The 17,162-nt window shown below is 55.3% G+C and overlaps 1 long non-coding RNA gene across 1 annotated transcript; it reads right to left on the reverse strand.

The window, feature by feature from the left end:
• Positions 1-563: 563 nt before the first annotated feature.
• On the reverse strand, positions 564-6,519 carry LOC112676760 (uncharacterized). Its single transcript, XR_003146707.3, has 2 exons — positions 5,988-6,519; positions 564-1,114 (listed from the first exon to the last, which is right to left on the reverse strand). It is a non-coding gene; the product is annotated as an uncharacterized LOC112676760 (long non-coding RNA).
• Positions 6,520-17,162: the final 10,643 nt, after the last annotated feature.

Here is a 17,162-nt window from a genome sequence, read left to right on the forward strand (position 1 = left end):
AGGATTCCTTTCCTAACATGAGGCCAAATCCACCCATGCTGAGAACCCAGGCACGAAGGCATCCTTGTGTCGGACCCTGACGCACCACTAGGAGATACCCATGGTGAACGGAAACCACAGTGGGGAACTGCTAAGGCAGGGCCAACACACTGGGTTCCTAGGAGCTAGCGGGCATTATCCTTTTATTTGACATCGACCATCCCAGAGCTATGCCAAAACAGCATTTCCAAACTGTTTGGGGCACACATACTCTCCGGGATGCCCTTTGAAAAACCCATGGTTCCAGTCACTTGAGTTCGTAAAACGCTGTCTCCTCAGCCCCTTTTTGGCAAGTCACAGCGCACATTAATCATATCAAGGCTCGGATAAGTCCTGCTGCCAAGAAACCTACTTAGGTTTCCTTAGCCTGGCCTTTCTGAAATCGTGTGAGCACAAAATCCTTACAATCATCGCCACAGTGGGGGTCTCCCGGGAGAGCTAGTGGGACATACTGGTCGTGGTAACTAAGAGAAGCTAAAATTTTCTCTGACCTTGGAGAAAATGAAAACATTTTGGAGGGCGGGTGAAATAAGCAAGTGATGGAGAAATATTTATTCTTTAAATATTTAAAGGGGCTGTTTCATGCAGCAAAAGGAAGACACAGAACTTGATGGTGGCTGCCTTCAAATCCCTGGCGGTCTCCCAAGGTGCACGGAGAGATCTCCTCTCTACGTCCAGAGAGCAGAGTTAGGACCAATCAGTGGAGGTTAGCGTAGGAAAGGATTTGGTGCTTTTCACTGCAGACTGAGTGGCCTCTTAGGGAATGAGTTCCCCATCACCACAAGTATACAAGTGTCCTCTGGGAGACTAGTGGATGAGGACTGCCGAAGAACAGATTTTCCTCAACAACCGTGTAGTTTCCAGGGCAAAGAAACGCAACCCAGGCCAGACCAGGCTCAGTTCCCCTCCTCTCTCAAGACCGGGCAGAAAGAAACCAGGCATGTCACATCCATCTGACATTAGGAAAATTCTTATAAATAAAATAGTTCCTATAAAAGCTGTATGAGCTCTCTCCAGTCCATCTCATCTCGACGGTAATAAAACCAAGCCCGTAACTCCAGCGTCGTCTTGCCATCTACAAGAGGAAACGCTTATTTTAAGAAGTATAAAAAGAAAAGTAATTTACAGTCTATTAACATTTTAAAAAGTGTGTTAGCAAGAAGGGGGAATACATTACTGGCTCGACGAGGGGATCTAGAGAGATGAGGAAAGTGGAGTCATATAAATTTCCCCTGGTCTCCGTTTTAACCTGGAGACGCATAGACTCATCCTGAATCTTCTAGCAGCCCCTCTTCCCCGGAGAAGATGGTCTGATGGCGAAGGGCGGGCCAGGAGGGTGTAGGTAGGTGGGTGTCATGGGTGGGATGCGGCAGGGGTCCGGAAGGCACATCTGGGTTCCCGGTCGCTCTGGAGGCTGCCGGGCTTCTGGGACCTGGGGCAAGTTGTCCGCTCAGGGGGCTTGAATACATCCCCGGGTCCTCTTGTTTCTTAGCCGATGTAAACGTCTCAGCTCTCAGGCAGGACTTGGGAGGGCGACTGGAGGGGCGATCGGTGACCCTCTCAGGTGCCTGGTGCACGGTAGATACCCCCCACGCCTGGCCCCTCTGCCCAGTGTCTGGGTCCTCCGTGTGCGTCCCCAGGACTGAGCGAGGCCCTGGGCTGGGAGCTGAGCGAGGTGGGAATGGATTTCTAACCACAAATCGAGGGAAATACATGGAAACAATTATAGAAGGATGGACTCGGAGGAAAAACAAACCATTCCTTCTGAGGAGCGTAGCCACGCAGGACTAGCCGGAGGGAGGAACCGGGGCCTTGGGGGAGATGCCAGGCAGCAGACAGGGGCACCCCACGACATGGGCAAGCTCCACGTGGCTGTCACTTGGGGGCTGGGGCTGAGCCCTGACTCAGACCCTCCCTCGCCGCAACGTCACACGTGAGCCCCTTCTTTCAGTGCATCACACACACCCCACAGACATGGGCCAGTACACTCTCACACGTGCTTTACACACACAAGCAGAACACACAATCGCCCACACGTATGCGCACACACACCTCCACGTTCCGCGCACACGGGCCAACGCAATCACACATGCACACATATGCTCATTCACTCACCTTGTACAACACACGCTGTCACAGTCGCACACACACATGCACAGACAAGGCCTAATGTGTCCACATGCCCACACATGCCCATTCCTTATGCCCAGGTGCCAATGTAATCCTGCGTGTGCAAACATGCCACACCTCCCACGTCTCATGTGCATCTCCACATGTGCATGTGCATACTTGATGTATACGCCCACACAAGCACACTTAGGCTGTGTGCATTCACACACATGCATGCACAGTGCCCACACCCTAACACACGTTGCACACCCACAGCCCCACACGCCCATGACCGGTAACCCTCCCCACTCCGGGGGCCGACACCACACGGTGCAAGTGTCGACACATGCGTGTTCTCCCATGAAAGTGTCCGTGGATTGCAAGTGGGTGTGGGGCTGCTGGACAGACGGCCTCTCACGTCTCCGCTGCCTCCCCGCTCCCTGGCCTCTGTTTGTGCAGCTGTTCCCCCCACTCCCAAGTGTGGGGAGGGGTCAGGAAGAGCAACATCACGGAGAGGGCAGGCCACTGCCGGCCCTAATCAAGAATTTCACACCCCCCGACGGGCCCAGGCTCCTCTGCAAAGCCCCCTCATCCAGCTGGGGGGAAGCCCAAAGCTGCCTTTGTTCACAGGCTGCTGGGGACTGCAGGCTCCCCCTCCCACTCCCAGCATAGGGCCCGCCTCCAAGCTTGCCCACTGCCCCAGCCCTGCTACCCGCAGCTGGGTGCCCCCCGCCCCCCAGGGCCCCGCAGCCACCAAATGGGCCTTAGCTGGCACTCCTCGCCGGTTGCCCTGTCCCAGGCCTTCACAGCTCAGGGAGGAGCTGCGGACCGCCCCCCCCGCTCTCCCCCCCCAGCTTGTGGGCTGAGCAAGGGCAGTGGTTTTAAGATTTGCATCTGGAGAGGCCCGTTGTCAGAACTCCGTGCCAGCCCTGCCTCCCACAGTTCTCCTTGCGCAACATCCTCAAAAATACCCCCCTAATCCCACCTCTGGTCAAGCTGTTTTACCCACCACCCATCTCAAATGCCTTTCCTCTCTCTTCTGAGCGGATGGCTATTCCCCATCACCTTTCAAGACCAATGCAGACCAAGACCAATGCTGCCGCCTCCTCCGGGAAGCCCTCCCTGACTCCCTCTCTCCCTCCCTGTGTGTGTGTGTGTGGGGGGGGGTGAAGTAGGCAGCTCCCTCTGTGCCCTTCACTCCTTGCTCCCCACTGCTGCCTGCGCATGCTAGACGCTGTCAAATTCTTGCTGACTTATTTGTGTCCTGGACCATGAGATGCCAAGGGCAGGAGCTGGGCTTCCTTCGCCGTAGCCACCCTCACACTGGGGCACAAAGCCTGACACACGGTAGATGTTTGTGGAAGGAAGGCGGGGTTACCCGGCAGACAGGTACGAGGAGGTTGTGCATTGCTGCCGTGTATCCAATGAGTGAATTAGATCCCTGATCTTAATTTAAGAGTTAAATAATACCACACATATATTACAAAAGTTAGGTACATTTCCCCTTCCCTCCTGTCATTACCTAGAAAGCTGCCAACTTCTAGATTGTAATTATGTACATGAATAATGAAATTAGCATATCTATCAGCTCACTCCCTGCTCATTACATACCAGGAAGAGCCATGTGTTCCGATTCCAAATCACCCACCTCTGGAGGCTGGCTGGGCTCCGGGCTCTGGCACGGCCTCTCGGGGGGGCTGCATGCACACCCCCCTGTACATCCGCAGCCTGGGGCTTCTGGGAGCCCCCTGGACACCCCCCTGGTTGGGGACTTCACGGCTGGTCAGCCTTTAACTGCATCCGATGGGTGGGTGGGAAGCACTCCCAGCAAGGGGGCTGGTGCTGCCGGATGGTGGCTGGAGGCAGAGGACCTGAGTCCCAGGTCAACTCCACACCACTGCGGACCTGTGCACAGGCCTCCCCAGGGCCGCTTCTCCCACCTGGGACACCCGCCGAGCGGGGATGGCAATGCCTGTCTGCTCTGTCGAGGACTGTGGGTAAACAGGGCCCACTCAGAAAAGCAGTGTCTGGATGCAGACTTGGTTTGGTTCAAGTTCCGGCTTCATCACTCAACTGCTACGTGACTTCTCTCTGACCCTCAGTTTTTCCTTCTGTAGAATAGGGATAATAGGGGCACCCAGGTGGCTCAGCAGTTGAGCGTCTGCCTTCAGCTCAGGGCATGATCCCAGGATTCAGGATCCAGTCCCATGTCGGGCTCCCTGCATGGAGCCTGCTTCTCCCTCTGCCTATGTCTCTGCCTCTCTCTCTCTCTCTCTGTGTCTCTCATGAATAAATAAATAAAATATTAAAAAAAAAGAACAGGAATAATAGGGCCAGTGTAAGGATGCAATGACATTCCTTTGGGGCCGGCACATAATAAGTGCTCAGTGAACAAAAGTTATTGTGGTTGCCATTGTCAAGACTGGTGTTCAGCCCAGGCCCGAGGCGAGCTCTCTTATGGACTATATATTTGTGTCCCCCCCCAATTCACAGGATGATCTCCCCTTCCAGTGTGATGGTATTAGGAGGTTAGGCCTTTGGGGTTACTGTCCTTGTAAGAGTCAGGAGAGAGCTTGCCTCCTCTCAGCTCTCCACCACGGGGGCAGGGGGAGATAGAAGACATTGGTGGTGTGTGACCCAGGGGACGGTTCTCACCAGGGCCTGACCATGTAGGCACCCTCACCCTCAGACGTCCCACCTCCAGAACAGTGAGAAATGCTTTCGTGTCTATAAGCCACCGAGTCCGTGCTGTCGTTATAGCGGCCCAGGCTGGTGAAGACACTCTCCCCATACAACTTCTCATCACAGACTGGAACCAGAAAGGAAACCAAGAACTCCTCACTCAGGTCCGCTTGGCCTCTCTACCGGGCACCCCCACCTCCTGGACCTCCCCGGAATTCTGTTGGAATCTCAAGTTCTGGACTCTCTCTACCCGATGTTGCCCAAACTGCCCACCGTGTGGAACCGAGACCATGGCCAGGCGGATGGGTGAGGACTGGCCCCGTCCTGGGTGGCATCCACTTGCTCACGCATACTCACTCCCTAGACCGTTTCCCCGGGGCTCACGATGGGCAGTGTGGGAGGCAATGGGGAGCCAGCAGGGCCTTGAGAGCTGGGGAGGGCTAGTTCACAGTCTGGCTCTGCAAGTTATAAATGTCAGGTTGCTCTGGGGACCTTTGTCCAAATGCCTCTGACCCCACAGAGAAGGACTCAGGGCCCCGGCTGGTGGCACCCTGGCACCCCGGCTTTGTCTGCCTAGTACTGCGGGGCCGGCTGGCTTCTCCCCAAGCCCATCAGAGCCCTGAATTGGCTGGGCACCTTTGCCAGCATGACTGTTCCCTCTGGGGGGCACTGAGATGGTCAAGCCCTCTTCCTGGTGCTCACCATCTAGAACTTTGCCACCATGAACTGAGCTTTTCCATCCAGGGACTCTGAGCTGAGCCACACTGTTGCTCATTTCACAGATTGCACATGGGAAGGGTAATCCCAGGATCGTGGCAAGAGTGCCTGGAAACTTCTAGCTGAGACCCACGAGGCTGGGCATCATCAAAAGGAGAGGCTATACAGGACTCCTACTTTTACCACCTCCTCCCTCCACCCACCTCTCCGTGACGCCTGCAGGACACATGCCATGTAGGTATGTGCATGTTGGGAATAACACAGTCATAATCCCAGGAGCCAACAGACTGAACACCTACGGCCACGCCCCGTGCATTTTCCATATGTTCCCTCATTTCAGCCTTGCAGCGCGCTTGGCGCAGTGCCTGGCACACAGAAAGAGCTCGCTAAATGTGCGTACATGAAGGAGTTAATTAAACAACCAAAACAAAAGCAAATACCTTGACTTCAGCCCCGTGCTGGGAGTCAGACGGAGCGATCGCATCCTTGCTCTGCCCCTTAGTAACGGTGTGGCCTTGGCCAAGGGGCGTCCTTTCTCCGACGCTCGAGTGTTCCCATCTGTAAAGTGGGCACGACGCTATCAGTTGAGGAGCCCATGGACCTCTGTGTACAAAGTGTTGGCACCGCGCCTGGCTCAGCCCGGAGCACAGACAGAAGGTTTTCGCTCTTGCTTTTGTTGTTCCCGATGCTGTTGTTTCCAGCTGTCCACTCAGCTAGCAGTCATGGGTTAGGAAATTAGAGACCAGAGGTCACACATGCGTGGTCTGGAGGCCTCATCCGACTCCCAGATGTGTTTTGTTTGGCTAACATCATGCTTCGTGCATTTTTTTTTAATTGAATTAGTTGCCAACATCTAACGATTGGGAGATTTCACAGAGTTTTGGTCTCTCTTTGGAACTTCAGAAGTTTAGGCCACATCAGAATGACGTTCACCCAGAGCCAAGGTCAGCTGGAGCCGAGAAGCATCCACCTCTTGAGTTGAGGCAGTGTGTCCCCAGGCTGCCCAGTCCCCACCCATCCCTATCGCCTCCCTCCAGGGGGGCCGGTTGTACTCACTGGGGTGGTTGGCCTGCTGCCCCTGGGCGGATTTTACATTTGAAAGCCCCTGCTCTAGATTTTCCCCCTGTGAGATCCACCGAGAAGGGTCCAAGTCCTAGTGAACCAAGCAGAGTTCAACCAGAAGAAAAGCACACACATCACAGTGGCATCGTGGGCTCTTCTCCCAACCTTGCAGCCACGGCCTAGAATGGAGCTCCCACAGCACCCCAAAAGCACCGTCACCCCCTGGATGCTGAAAGCCACTCTTCTACCCATGCTCACTTGAGGTACCCACAGACAGCCCCCCAAGAAGGAGGAGAGCAAGCAGGGAGACTGGCTCCCCTCTGACCACCTCTTCTTGACGGTAGATGGGGGCCCAGGGATGAGATGATGATGATGGCACCGTGTGTGTACGCAGGGCCCAGCTTTCAGCCCGAGGTCACACCGACAGACCATCCCATTTGGAAAGTTCTCCTGACATTCCTGAGCCGGGTCGCCTTGCCAAAGAAAACTCAAGCGAGGCTTGTCTTGGCACCGACTCAACCCCCAGCCTCAGCAGGAAAACCAAAAACATTTACACAGCTGGGCCTCGACGCCCGCTCCCCTCAAGAGTTTGTCAGGGCTCGGGCGGCCCGACCGACTCGGGGGGCACCTCTGAAGGGGCCTGTGTTCCCGAGTGCGGCCAAGCAGGCCCGGCCAGACAGCAAACACCGCGGCCATCCCCGGGAGGCGCGAGAGAAAGTGCTAGAAAATGAAGGCCAGCAGGGGCCTGGTGGCTGGGGTTGGCCGGTCCGTGGAGCAGCGCCCCGGACCGTGACCCCATCTGCGCAGGCCCGCCCGGCCCGCCCGCCACCCCAACCTGTGCCCGCTGCCCAAGAACACCCTCCCCAGAAAGGGCCAATGCAAGGCTGGGCCCCTGGGGCCCCCGTGCTGACAGCTTGGGGGACAGCCTCTTTGCCACTCTCCCTGCACGTTCAATTCCCCCGTCTCTTGTCCTGGCTGCCTTTCTAGAGGGTTCTCCAGTGCTCTCCACATCCTCTCCCCTGCCAGGCCCCCTCAATGAGGCTCATCTGGCCTTTCATTCTCGTGACCAAGGATTGTGGCAAAGAAGTCCCAGAGGGTGTGGCTAAAAGCCAGGAGGCCAAACACACCGATGAGAATGCTGGGGGTTGAAGGGGACAAATTACCCATGAAGCCGCTCTCGAATCTTCCACTTGGGCTTCCTCTACCCTACTCCGTCCCCAACCACCAGATTTCTTCATTCTCCCGATGTTGGTCGGGATCATCATTTCCTTTGGTTTTCTTTAGACCAGAGAACAACATGATTTAGTTTGGCCTTTTCCTGAATTATATAGACATGGAATAGTAATAGCAATAGTATTACTTATCCACGGATGGACCCAACCTCAGTAATAATAATTATTATTTTGCATCTGGCTTCTTCCCTTCAACATTACTTGGTGAGACTCCCCTGTGTTGTCACAAGGAGGTATAGCATAGTCATATTCACTGCCGGATAATATTCCGTGGTGTGGCCATGTCAGCATACCTTTATTTTACTACCGATAATTTTGGGTCATTTCCAGCTTGGGGCTATTTTAAGATTACAAATATCTTTCGGTGCCCCAGACACATGGCACACAGCAACTTTTGCTGTCACGAACAGGTTCTGTGATCAAACACAAGTTTGAGAAAAGGCATATTACACAAAACTAAAATCGCCTTTTTTCTCTATAGGACTTGTCAAAGCCTTTCATGTTTCAATGCCTTGATGTGCCCTGTGACTCTTCACAAGCGCCGCCTCTGGGCCAGGTTCAGATGAGGCAAAGGTGAATAAACTTGCCCTAGAGAGTAAGTGGGGAGGTTGGAAAATATTAGCCTTAAAATCTGGGTGTGGTTTTTATCTCTTCCTGACTTGCTGTGCAGGCTTGGGCAAGTCCGTTGCCCTCTCTGGGCTTCCGTTTGCTCATCTGCAAAATGCAGGTTGAGAAATTGTGCCTCCCTAAGAGCCTTCCCCTCTGACACTGCAGTTCCTATGTACAGTTGGTTTCATCAACCTGGAAGATTTGGGATGGGGGGTGCATTTGACCTGAGTCTTGAGGGTTTAGGCACTCCTGGCAGAGGGGTGGGAGGAAGACCACATGGGTGAGTTCTGGAATGTCTAGAGCTAGTTTGAGGGGAAGTAAGGAGAACAGAGAGGCTGATGCAGAGAGTTTACTGCATTTCAGTGATGCAGAAAATACAAGACAAGTACAGGGGTGCCTGGGTGGCCCAGCCGGTTAAGCATCTGACTTGATTTCAGCTCAGGTCGTGATCTCAGGGTCCTGGGCTAGAGCCCCACATCCAGCTCCCTGCACAGCCAGGAGTCTGCTTGTCTCCCTCTCCATCTGTGACTCTCTCGGTCTCTGTCTCTCTCAAATAAATAAATAAATCTTGAAAAAAAAGAAAAAAAAAGAAAAGAAAAGAAAGGAAAAGAAAAGAAAAGGAAAGGAAAGGAAAGGAAAGGAAAGGAAAGGAAAAGAAAAGAAAGAAAAGAAAAGAAAAGAAAAGAAAAGAAAAGAAAAGAAAAGAAAGAAAAGAAAAGAAAGAAAAGAAATAGATAAATAAAAGTCAAATGCTTCTACATTGCCAACCCCATTCCTATCCCCACCCCACCACGGGAACCACCAGAGGCGGTCAGAGACCTTATAACCTAGAGCACAATTCTCAACAGGGGTGAAGTTTGCTCTTTGGGGGCCAAAAATCATCTTACAGACGCACATACTGTCTGTATACAGATATCCAGCATATCTGTGGTATGAAAATTCCTCAGGTAGAGGTTTGCAGGAAGGTAAGGAAAAGTGTCTAAAAGCGTTCCTTAGGAGGATGATGATTTTTAAAAGGCTGATCTATAGGCTGCCAATTCAAATGAGCACAGGGGCCAAGCAGGAAACTTAGGGAGTGAAGGAAGTGGTGGGGGAGGCGAGAAGGAGAGGTAGGGACTGCGGCAAAGTGGAATGCCCAGACCGAGTACAGTACATCCATTTTTGTCTTTCCAAATCGCGGCCAAGGCCAAAGAAAACACTTCGACAGGCTGGATCAGCCCTGCTACCCACAGTTTGCAACCTCAGGTTTAAATAAAGAACCAGACCAGGCCCGGCTTCTGTGGCCAATACAATGGCAGCGCTCACTGCAGCTCAATGCCAGTTGGCAGCCACCGTGTGAGGTGTGCACCCCCGACAGCCCCCGACACAGGCACATCACTCCAGTGGCTTCTTCAAGCATCCTCCCCAGACGGGGCCCAAAGCCTTGTTCCACAGCGTGCACACATGCATTATTATGGGGATTAGTGCTGCATGATGCATAATTAATGATACTGAATAAATATGCAGATTGGCAATCACCGATTGACTGCTACGATCAGATTCCCCAACATGGGCTGATTGATTGGCTGCCTGTAATCACCATATTCAACACCGGTTTCTCCGGCACATGTGCAAACCGATCCCGGCGAGGGGGGCCCGTGGCCTCGTCTGTTCTAGGAGACACAGACCCGGCATCGGAAACAGGAAACATTTGTTCCGCGTAAGGAGCCCTTGGCGCGTGGGGTCTGTCTCATGGGTGGGAACCAGTGATGTGTCAGCGCATGGACCAGGTGATTTTGCAACCACCCAGCGAAGTCTAATTACTGCCATTTTGCAGAGAAAGGAAGAATGATGCATTGAGGGTGTTTTGCTCCGGGATCCACAGCGACTGGGGGGAGCCGGGGTTCCAGATAAGTCTGATTCTAGCACCTAGGCTTTTCCTTTGCCACCAAGTTCCTGATCTCCTGAAGCTGAGGATGCAGCAGGGAGAAAAGGGATTTGCTCCCCCATTCATTCAACATCTACTGGACATAACCTGTGCAGGGTGCCTCTTCACTTACCTATGTGGCCCTCAGGTCTCCACACTGCACCCCCCACCCCGGCTTCTCCTCTGGCCCTTCCATGTGACTGAGGCTTCCTTACAACGTGGCGGCTCAGCTCCCAGAGCAAGAGTCTCCTGAGACCCAAGTGCAAGGTCCCTCAGCCCCGCATCCGGATAATGGGCACATACAGGATGAGCCTCTGCATCCTCCCGGCTCCCTCCTTTGCCTGCTCTGGTCCTCCAGGCGGACAGGATGGACTCCTGCAGAAGTGCTCAGGCTCTAGAGCCAGCCCCAGCCTGGCTCACCACGTCCTCAGGCAAGTTCCTCACCTCCACTTGGCCTCAAAGACCTCACCTCAAGGGGCTGGGTCCAAGAGACGAGTCATTCAAGGCAATTGGCATTTATCTACCTCAAAGCTCTCAATAAATGTCAGCTCTTTGGAGTTGTGAATCCTGATTAGTATGTGTACTATTATTTTGGAAGGTGGCTGCTATTTTGCAGTGGCCGTTGTGGAAGTGTGGCAGGCAGTGCCCCCCGAGAGTGAGCTCTGGCATCCGTACAAGGTGGATGGGGAGGAAGTCAGAGCAGCCCAAAAGCTCAGAGGTCAGGGGCCAATAGTCAAGGCTACCAGGCAGTCTCGTGACACCCCCAGGGACACCTGAGGGCCACACCATGTGACCAAGGAGGGGTCACGCCAGGTTCCCTTCCGCTCCCTCCGCCGCAGCCCACATCTCTGCCCTGGCAGGGGCCGCTAGAGCCCACACGCCCCCCAAAAGTGAGCCTCGCCTGATTCCAACAGGTTGCAAAGCAGAAATAAACAAAAACATCGCCGAGAGCCTCCGCCGCCTCAGATGACTTCCTTGGGTTGTCCTTCAACTATGTAGAGTAGGAAAGGGACAGAAGACACGATTAAAGCAATGTATGATTCACCATAAATAATAAATCAATAACCATCGGTGATTCGCCCATCTCTCTTCAACTGGGTTTAAAACAAAATATTAAATATAGAACAAAGGGAACTCTAAAGGAAATACAAGAAACAGCAGGAGAGAGATTTTCCTGCTGTTTCTTGCCTTAAAAAAAAAAATGCCCTCCAAGGGAATGAGTCTTGGCTGAGGGGAAGGGCTGGGTGGCTCTGTGGGGGGTCATCATCCAGGCATACCGCCTGACTAAATGCTTCCCCCAGCCCCCCAAACCACGGCTCTCATGCTTCACAACAAAGGAGGCCACCCCCCAGAGCAGGGGGTGGGGGGCTGGGATGAGCAAGCCAAGGGCGGGCCATGTTGGACTGGACTCCAACCTCTGCATGTTACTGGCCATGGGACCTGGGGCTTTGCTGCACCCCCAGGCTCCCCATCCTCAAAGTGGGGGACTCCATCCTTTCTCCTGGGGCCACTGGGAGGATGGAATGAGATCTACCAGAAGGGTCTGGAACCAGGGAGACAACTAGTGAGCTCATCCAGGTCACATGTCATTCTGGGTCTGAAAATGTGCTGCCATTTTTGTTCAAAGCAGGGCCTGGGGTGGACATCTTCCAGGGGAGAGGGGTCCTACCATCTTTTGTAGCCTTCCAAGGTGCATGCTGGCACCAGACTTCACCTGCTAACCTACCAAGGGTTAACACCCAGCCTGTCTTGCTGTGTCCCTGCCACTGGCATTTTGTGGAACGCATAATTATGTGCATGCTCGGTGAGGCCTCCACCTGCCCTTGGAGTTCTGGGGCTTTCTGTCTCCCAAGATGGCAGATGAAGGCTGGGAAGCAAAGGGGGAAGGACAGGGTCAACCAGGTGGCCAGCCCTCAGTCACAACACTGGACTGAAATCTTCCCCTTCTATGGTTTCAGGGACTGTCCCTGGTTAACAGCCTCCAACCTCCAGTCCTGGATGTCCAGCAGCCCACTGGCTTGTCCACATGCCCGGTTTGCCACTTCTAGTTGTTTTCCCCTCCTTATACCCATGCCCTTGACTGAATGACCTCAGTATTTGCATATATCGGTGCAGACATGACTATCAAAAAGGTGGATCCAGGGACGTCTGGGTGGCTCAGCGGTTGAGCACCTGCCCTTGGCTTGGGGCATAATCCCATGGTCCTGGGATCGAGTCCCGTATCAGGATCCCTGCATGGAGCCTGCTTCTCCCTCTGCCTATGTCTCTGCCTCTCTCTGTGTGTCTCTCATGAATAAATAAAACCTTTAAAAAAAATAAAAGCACTTATGTGACTGGGCTTTCACACATCTATCGAGGCCATGAATGCATGCTCGGGCTGGCCTGCTGGAGGACTGGATTGTGGAACTGAGCCAAGCTCCCCAGGCACAGCACATGAAGCCAGACCACTCTAGGACACCGAGCAAGCCCAGCCAAGGTCAGCTGACCCCAGCCCAGGGCGCTGAGCCCCATGGGCACACGAGCTGTGTAAATGTCGATCACTGACGTCCACTGAGCTTTAGTGGCTGCTTGTTATGCAGCATTAGTGTGGTCATAGGTAACCGATACACTCACCAACTCCTCAGACTTGACATGTGCCCGCTCTGAATTCAATGTCCTTGTCCCCCAACTGCCCATGGAAGTCCCATCTCACTGATCACCCCTACCTGCTACCCGGCAACCCACACCAGAAATCTGGGCATTGCCCTCAACGTTTCCCTCTCCATATCCTTCCCATGTACATTCCACCCCTGAACACCTCTGGACTCGGACTCATGTCTCCTAAACACCTGGCTCTCACGCTCAGACGATCTCCATAGCCACCTACCTCTGAACTAGTCTCCCCCATCCTTGCCAATTATGTATCCATCCAGCCTCCAGGACGAATTTTCTGAAAAAGATCTACTGAAAACCATCCACCACCAACAGCCAGAAATGCGCTTCCGCTTGGCTTGCCTCCTCAGACACAGACTCCTATTCTACTCCTGTAAGCATCTTCCCCTCCAGCACACAAAACTACCACACCCTTCTCCACAAACCCCATCCTGTTTCATGATTCTGTGCCTTTGCATATGCTGTTCCCACTGCCAAAAAATGCTTTTCCCCACCTCTCTCTTGTTGGTGATTTCTACAGAACTCCCTCATAAATTATTGCAAGCACCAGCTTCTCCAGAAAGTTGCGAGTAGAAAGAGGTGCAGCAGCCCAGAGGAGAGCCCCCCACCCTTCTGTGAGTGGAGATCATTCACCCTGTTCCTGGAACCCAGGGAAAGCTTGGTTTGGGCCTTTGACCTTTGACTCCCACTAGTCTGCTGCAGAAACACACGGCCCGGGCGTACATAGGACTGGTCTTAGGTCCTGGGTTGTTCTCTCCCTAGTTGGGACTCCAACTGTCTGGGTCTCAGCAGTCACCAGAGTTGCCGGTGAAATGTAAAACCCAGGACCCATCCAGCCTCGCATGGGATACAAGAACTCATTGGATCCTCCCCTGGCCCCACTGTGCAGAGGAGAAAACTGAGGCTTCAGGACTTCAGGAGGCCAAATGGTTTTCCCAAGGCCACACGACTGGGGTGCAAGCCAAGGGAGAGTTAGAGGTGCCCTCCCAAGGGGTCTTCAGAGAGCCGAGAGGGGGCGGCCCGGACCCTCACACATTTGTCTTCCCTTCCACCCTCGCATGCTCCCCTCCCCCAGCTCTGTCTTCTCTGACTTGCTGGCCCCCTGTCTCACTCCAGCAGTGCCCCTGACCCTTGTCCTGGGGCCCAGCATTAGATTACAGACAGAGCTCCAGCAGACGGGCAGGGGAGGCCCCGCCCCCACCCGTGACCCCTGCCAGGGGATGGATGGGGGCGGCGAGAGGCAGACACGGGCTGCCCGCCCGATTGAGGGAGGAGGTGGGAACAGAAAAGACGGCCAGGGTGCTGGGGCCAGAGTCAGGAGCCAGGGGGAGATGGTGGGATGGTCCAGCCACAGACGGGAAATGGGCCGGCCGGGCATCCCACTGACTCTCGGGGACCAGACCAGGCACAGACCCCGACCTCCAGACTCCTGATCCAGTGCTCCCCTGAGCAGTGAGAACAAGCTCCCTTGCCCTCCAATGGAGTCTCACCTTTCCCTCATCCTGTGGACAATCCAGAAAGGCCAGTGGCAATCCAGGCACGCCTGGACCCCATTTTCATCGGAGAAGCTGAGGCCCCGAGTGCTGTACGGCTGCACCCACAGAGAGACAGTGGAGGCTTGAGAATAAGAGCCCCAGCCTCGTGTCTCCAGGTCAGTGTAGACATGGGCCCTCCTGGATCCCGACGTGGCCAGGGCCAATGCGGCCCAGCAGAGTGATGCCAGCGCCCACCGGTGCCTACCACGTGCGCGGGCTACAAGGTGAGCAAGGCAGGTGTGCCCCCCCCCCCCCCGCTCACGGCTCACAGCCAGAGGAGGGAGACGCCAGCAGGTCAGGGCAGCGGGTCAGGCAGTGAGGAGGGGACCCAGGAGTGCAGGGACAGAGAAGTCCCGTATCCCTCCGTGAGGCAGCCCGTGCGGCATTGCGACGCCCACTCCACGGATGAGGAAAAGCAGCTCCCAGCAGGGAGGGCCCCGGGGCCCCGACCTGGGACTCCCTTTACCACCGTCTCCCTGCCCTCTGCATCCCCGGGACCATCCTTGACTTGGATTCTTGATGTCCTGAAGGCTGTCCCTGTGGACAGAGGGCAGAGGCCTGGCAGGGCCATGGCAGGCCACCTGCATCAACCCAGGGCCCCAGGAGCCTTGAGACGCACGAGAGGAGGAGCCTGAACCCCGTCCCCTGGGATGACGGGAGACCCTGGGCACCACGGAGTCTTGGGACGGAGCTATCATTCACGGTGAGCACGCACACACTCAACACACACGCAACCTCATTGGCCTTGGAAGCAGCCAGGCTGTAGCTGCTAGATGGCAGGATGGCACAAAGCAAACCCAGAAATCGAACTTCTCTTGAAGGCACTTGCCACCCGCTCCCATGGGGCCCAGGAGCCCCTTCCATCTCACGGGCCGTGGAAGATGCCAGCTCCGTAACAAAAACCCATGCTTTGTATTGGCCACGTGGCGCGTTCTTGCGCAGCCGGCCTGCTGCCCACCCGTTCCTCCGTCCTCGGCATCCCCCGGAGAAGCTCTGAGACGGCTGGCACGCTCGCATTGCAATGGTTGCCACGTGGGGACGGAGAGCTGGGAAGGGAGGGGACCTGCCCAAGGTCACACAGCTGGGCAGGGAGTCCGGCCCGGGTCGGGGCGGCCAGGCCCCCTCCCGTTGGGCCTGTGGAAAGAGCTGGGGGTCTGTTCTACTTCTCTTTCCCCTCGGCCTTATCTGCTCTTCTCTCTGTTTCTCTGCGTGTCTTTATTTTCTCCTCCAGCCCTTTCTCTGTGTCTCTCCTTTACCTCTCCTGCTCCTTACCTCTCTGTGTCTGACTTTCTCTGTTGCTCTATCTCCTCTCCCCTGCCCCTTCCCTTCATCCCCTCCCTTTCCTTCCCGTCCTCTCTTTGTCTCTTGAGACCCCCGGCCCCCCTCCCCTGCCCCCTCTTGCAGACCCACCCACTCGTCCCACAGTGGCCTTCAGAGGGGCCTCTCTGCCTCCCTCAGCACAGGCCTTGCCACCTCCTGCGGCCCCAGCTCCCCGGCACAGACCCAGCAGAGGGGTCCAGACCAGCCAGGAAGCCCCCTCCCCACTGGGGCCAGCAGGCGGTGTATCTGCAGCCGAGCACGAGCCCCCACCCAAAGGAAAGAGCAGGCCCCTGATGGAAGGCGGCTTGGGGCTGGGCCCACGTGAGCCCTGATTAAAGAATGTGCTTCCCGCGAAGCCTGGTTTGCATTACCTCCGGCCGGGCCGGCTCCAGGCTGACAGCTGGACACACTTTTCCAGGGTGCAGGGAAGGGAGTTGGACCGTCTGGGCGCACACATGCGTGGGCTCCGTCCTGGACAGCCCCGTAATGGCTTTCGCATGGAGGAGGAAACAAACTTCTCCAACCTCAAGCACCGATTTTCCTGTCAAGAGATTTTGGATTCAAAAAAAAAAAAAATTATAATCACAAAGAAAAGGGCTTTGCAGTTTGCACAAAAGGGCCGGGGCTGTGTGAAGTCAGACTCTGAAATGGAACCAGGATCCGGAGACAATGGGGCAGGAAGAAAGAGGTGGGGAGAGAGACCAGGGTGTCTGTCCTAGGCCCCTGCCTGAAGGAGCGGCCCAGGCCGGCCATCCCTTCCTCGCCACCTCCTACTGCCACCCCTTCCATCTGCCCACCCTCCCCTCTGTAGGTGGGAGAGTCCAAGGGCATGAGCCCAGATTCCAGCATTTGGGCTCCTGGTCTCACTCCCGACAGCTTCACAGACAGCTGCCCACAGACTCACCCAGGCCCGGCTTCGTCCCCCGTTAGAGACCTGCGCTGCCTCCTGGCTGAGCAAGAATTCCCTGGGCTGAGCCTGCTGTTGGCTTGACCATTTCCGGGCTGAAGTGAGCTCTTCATCCCCTGAGGAGGGACTCAAGGCAGAAGGCGCAAACCAGGATGCATCCTGGCTCCGGCTCTTGTCCCCGTGCCATGCAACCTTGGGGTCTCCGTGTGCCCATCTGTAAAATGGTCAGGTGGGACCCCGAGCCCTCTCAGATCTACTGAGTTTCCTGTTCTGTTCTAGAACCTGGCCTGCAAGGGGGGGGGGCCCAGGAAGGACCTGCTGGCCCTGCCGGTCCCCCTCGGCTGCACGGCCACCATGCGCACAGATCCTCCTCCTCGACAGCTCTTCCCCTC

Source organism: Canis lupus, chromosome 26 (genome assembly GCF_003254725.2).
Source record: "Canis lupus dingo isolate Sandy chromosome 26, ASM325472v2, whole genome shotgun sequence".
In the NCBI taxonomy this organism is placed as follows: domain Eukaryota; kingdom Metazoa; phylum Chordata; class Mammalia; order Carnivora; family Canidae; genus Canis; species Canis lupus.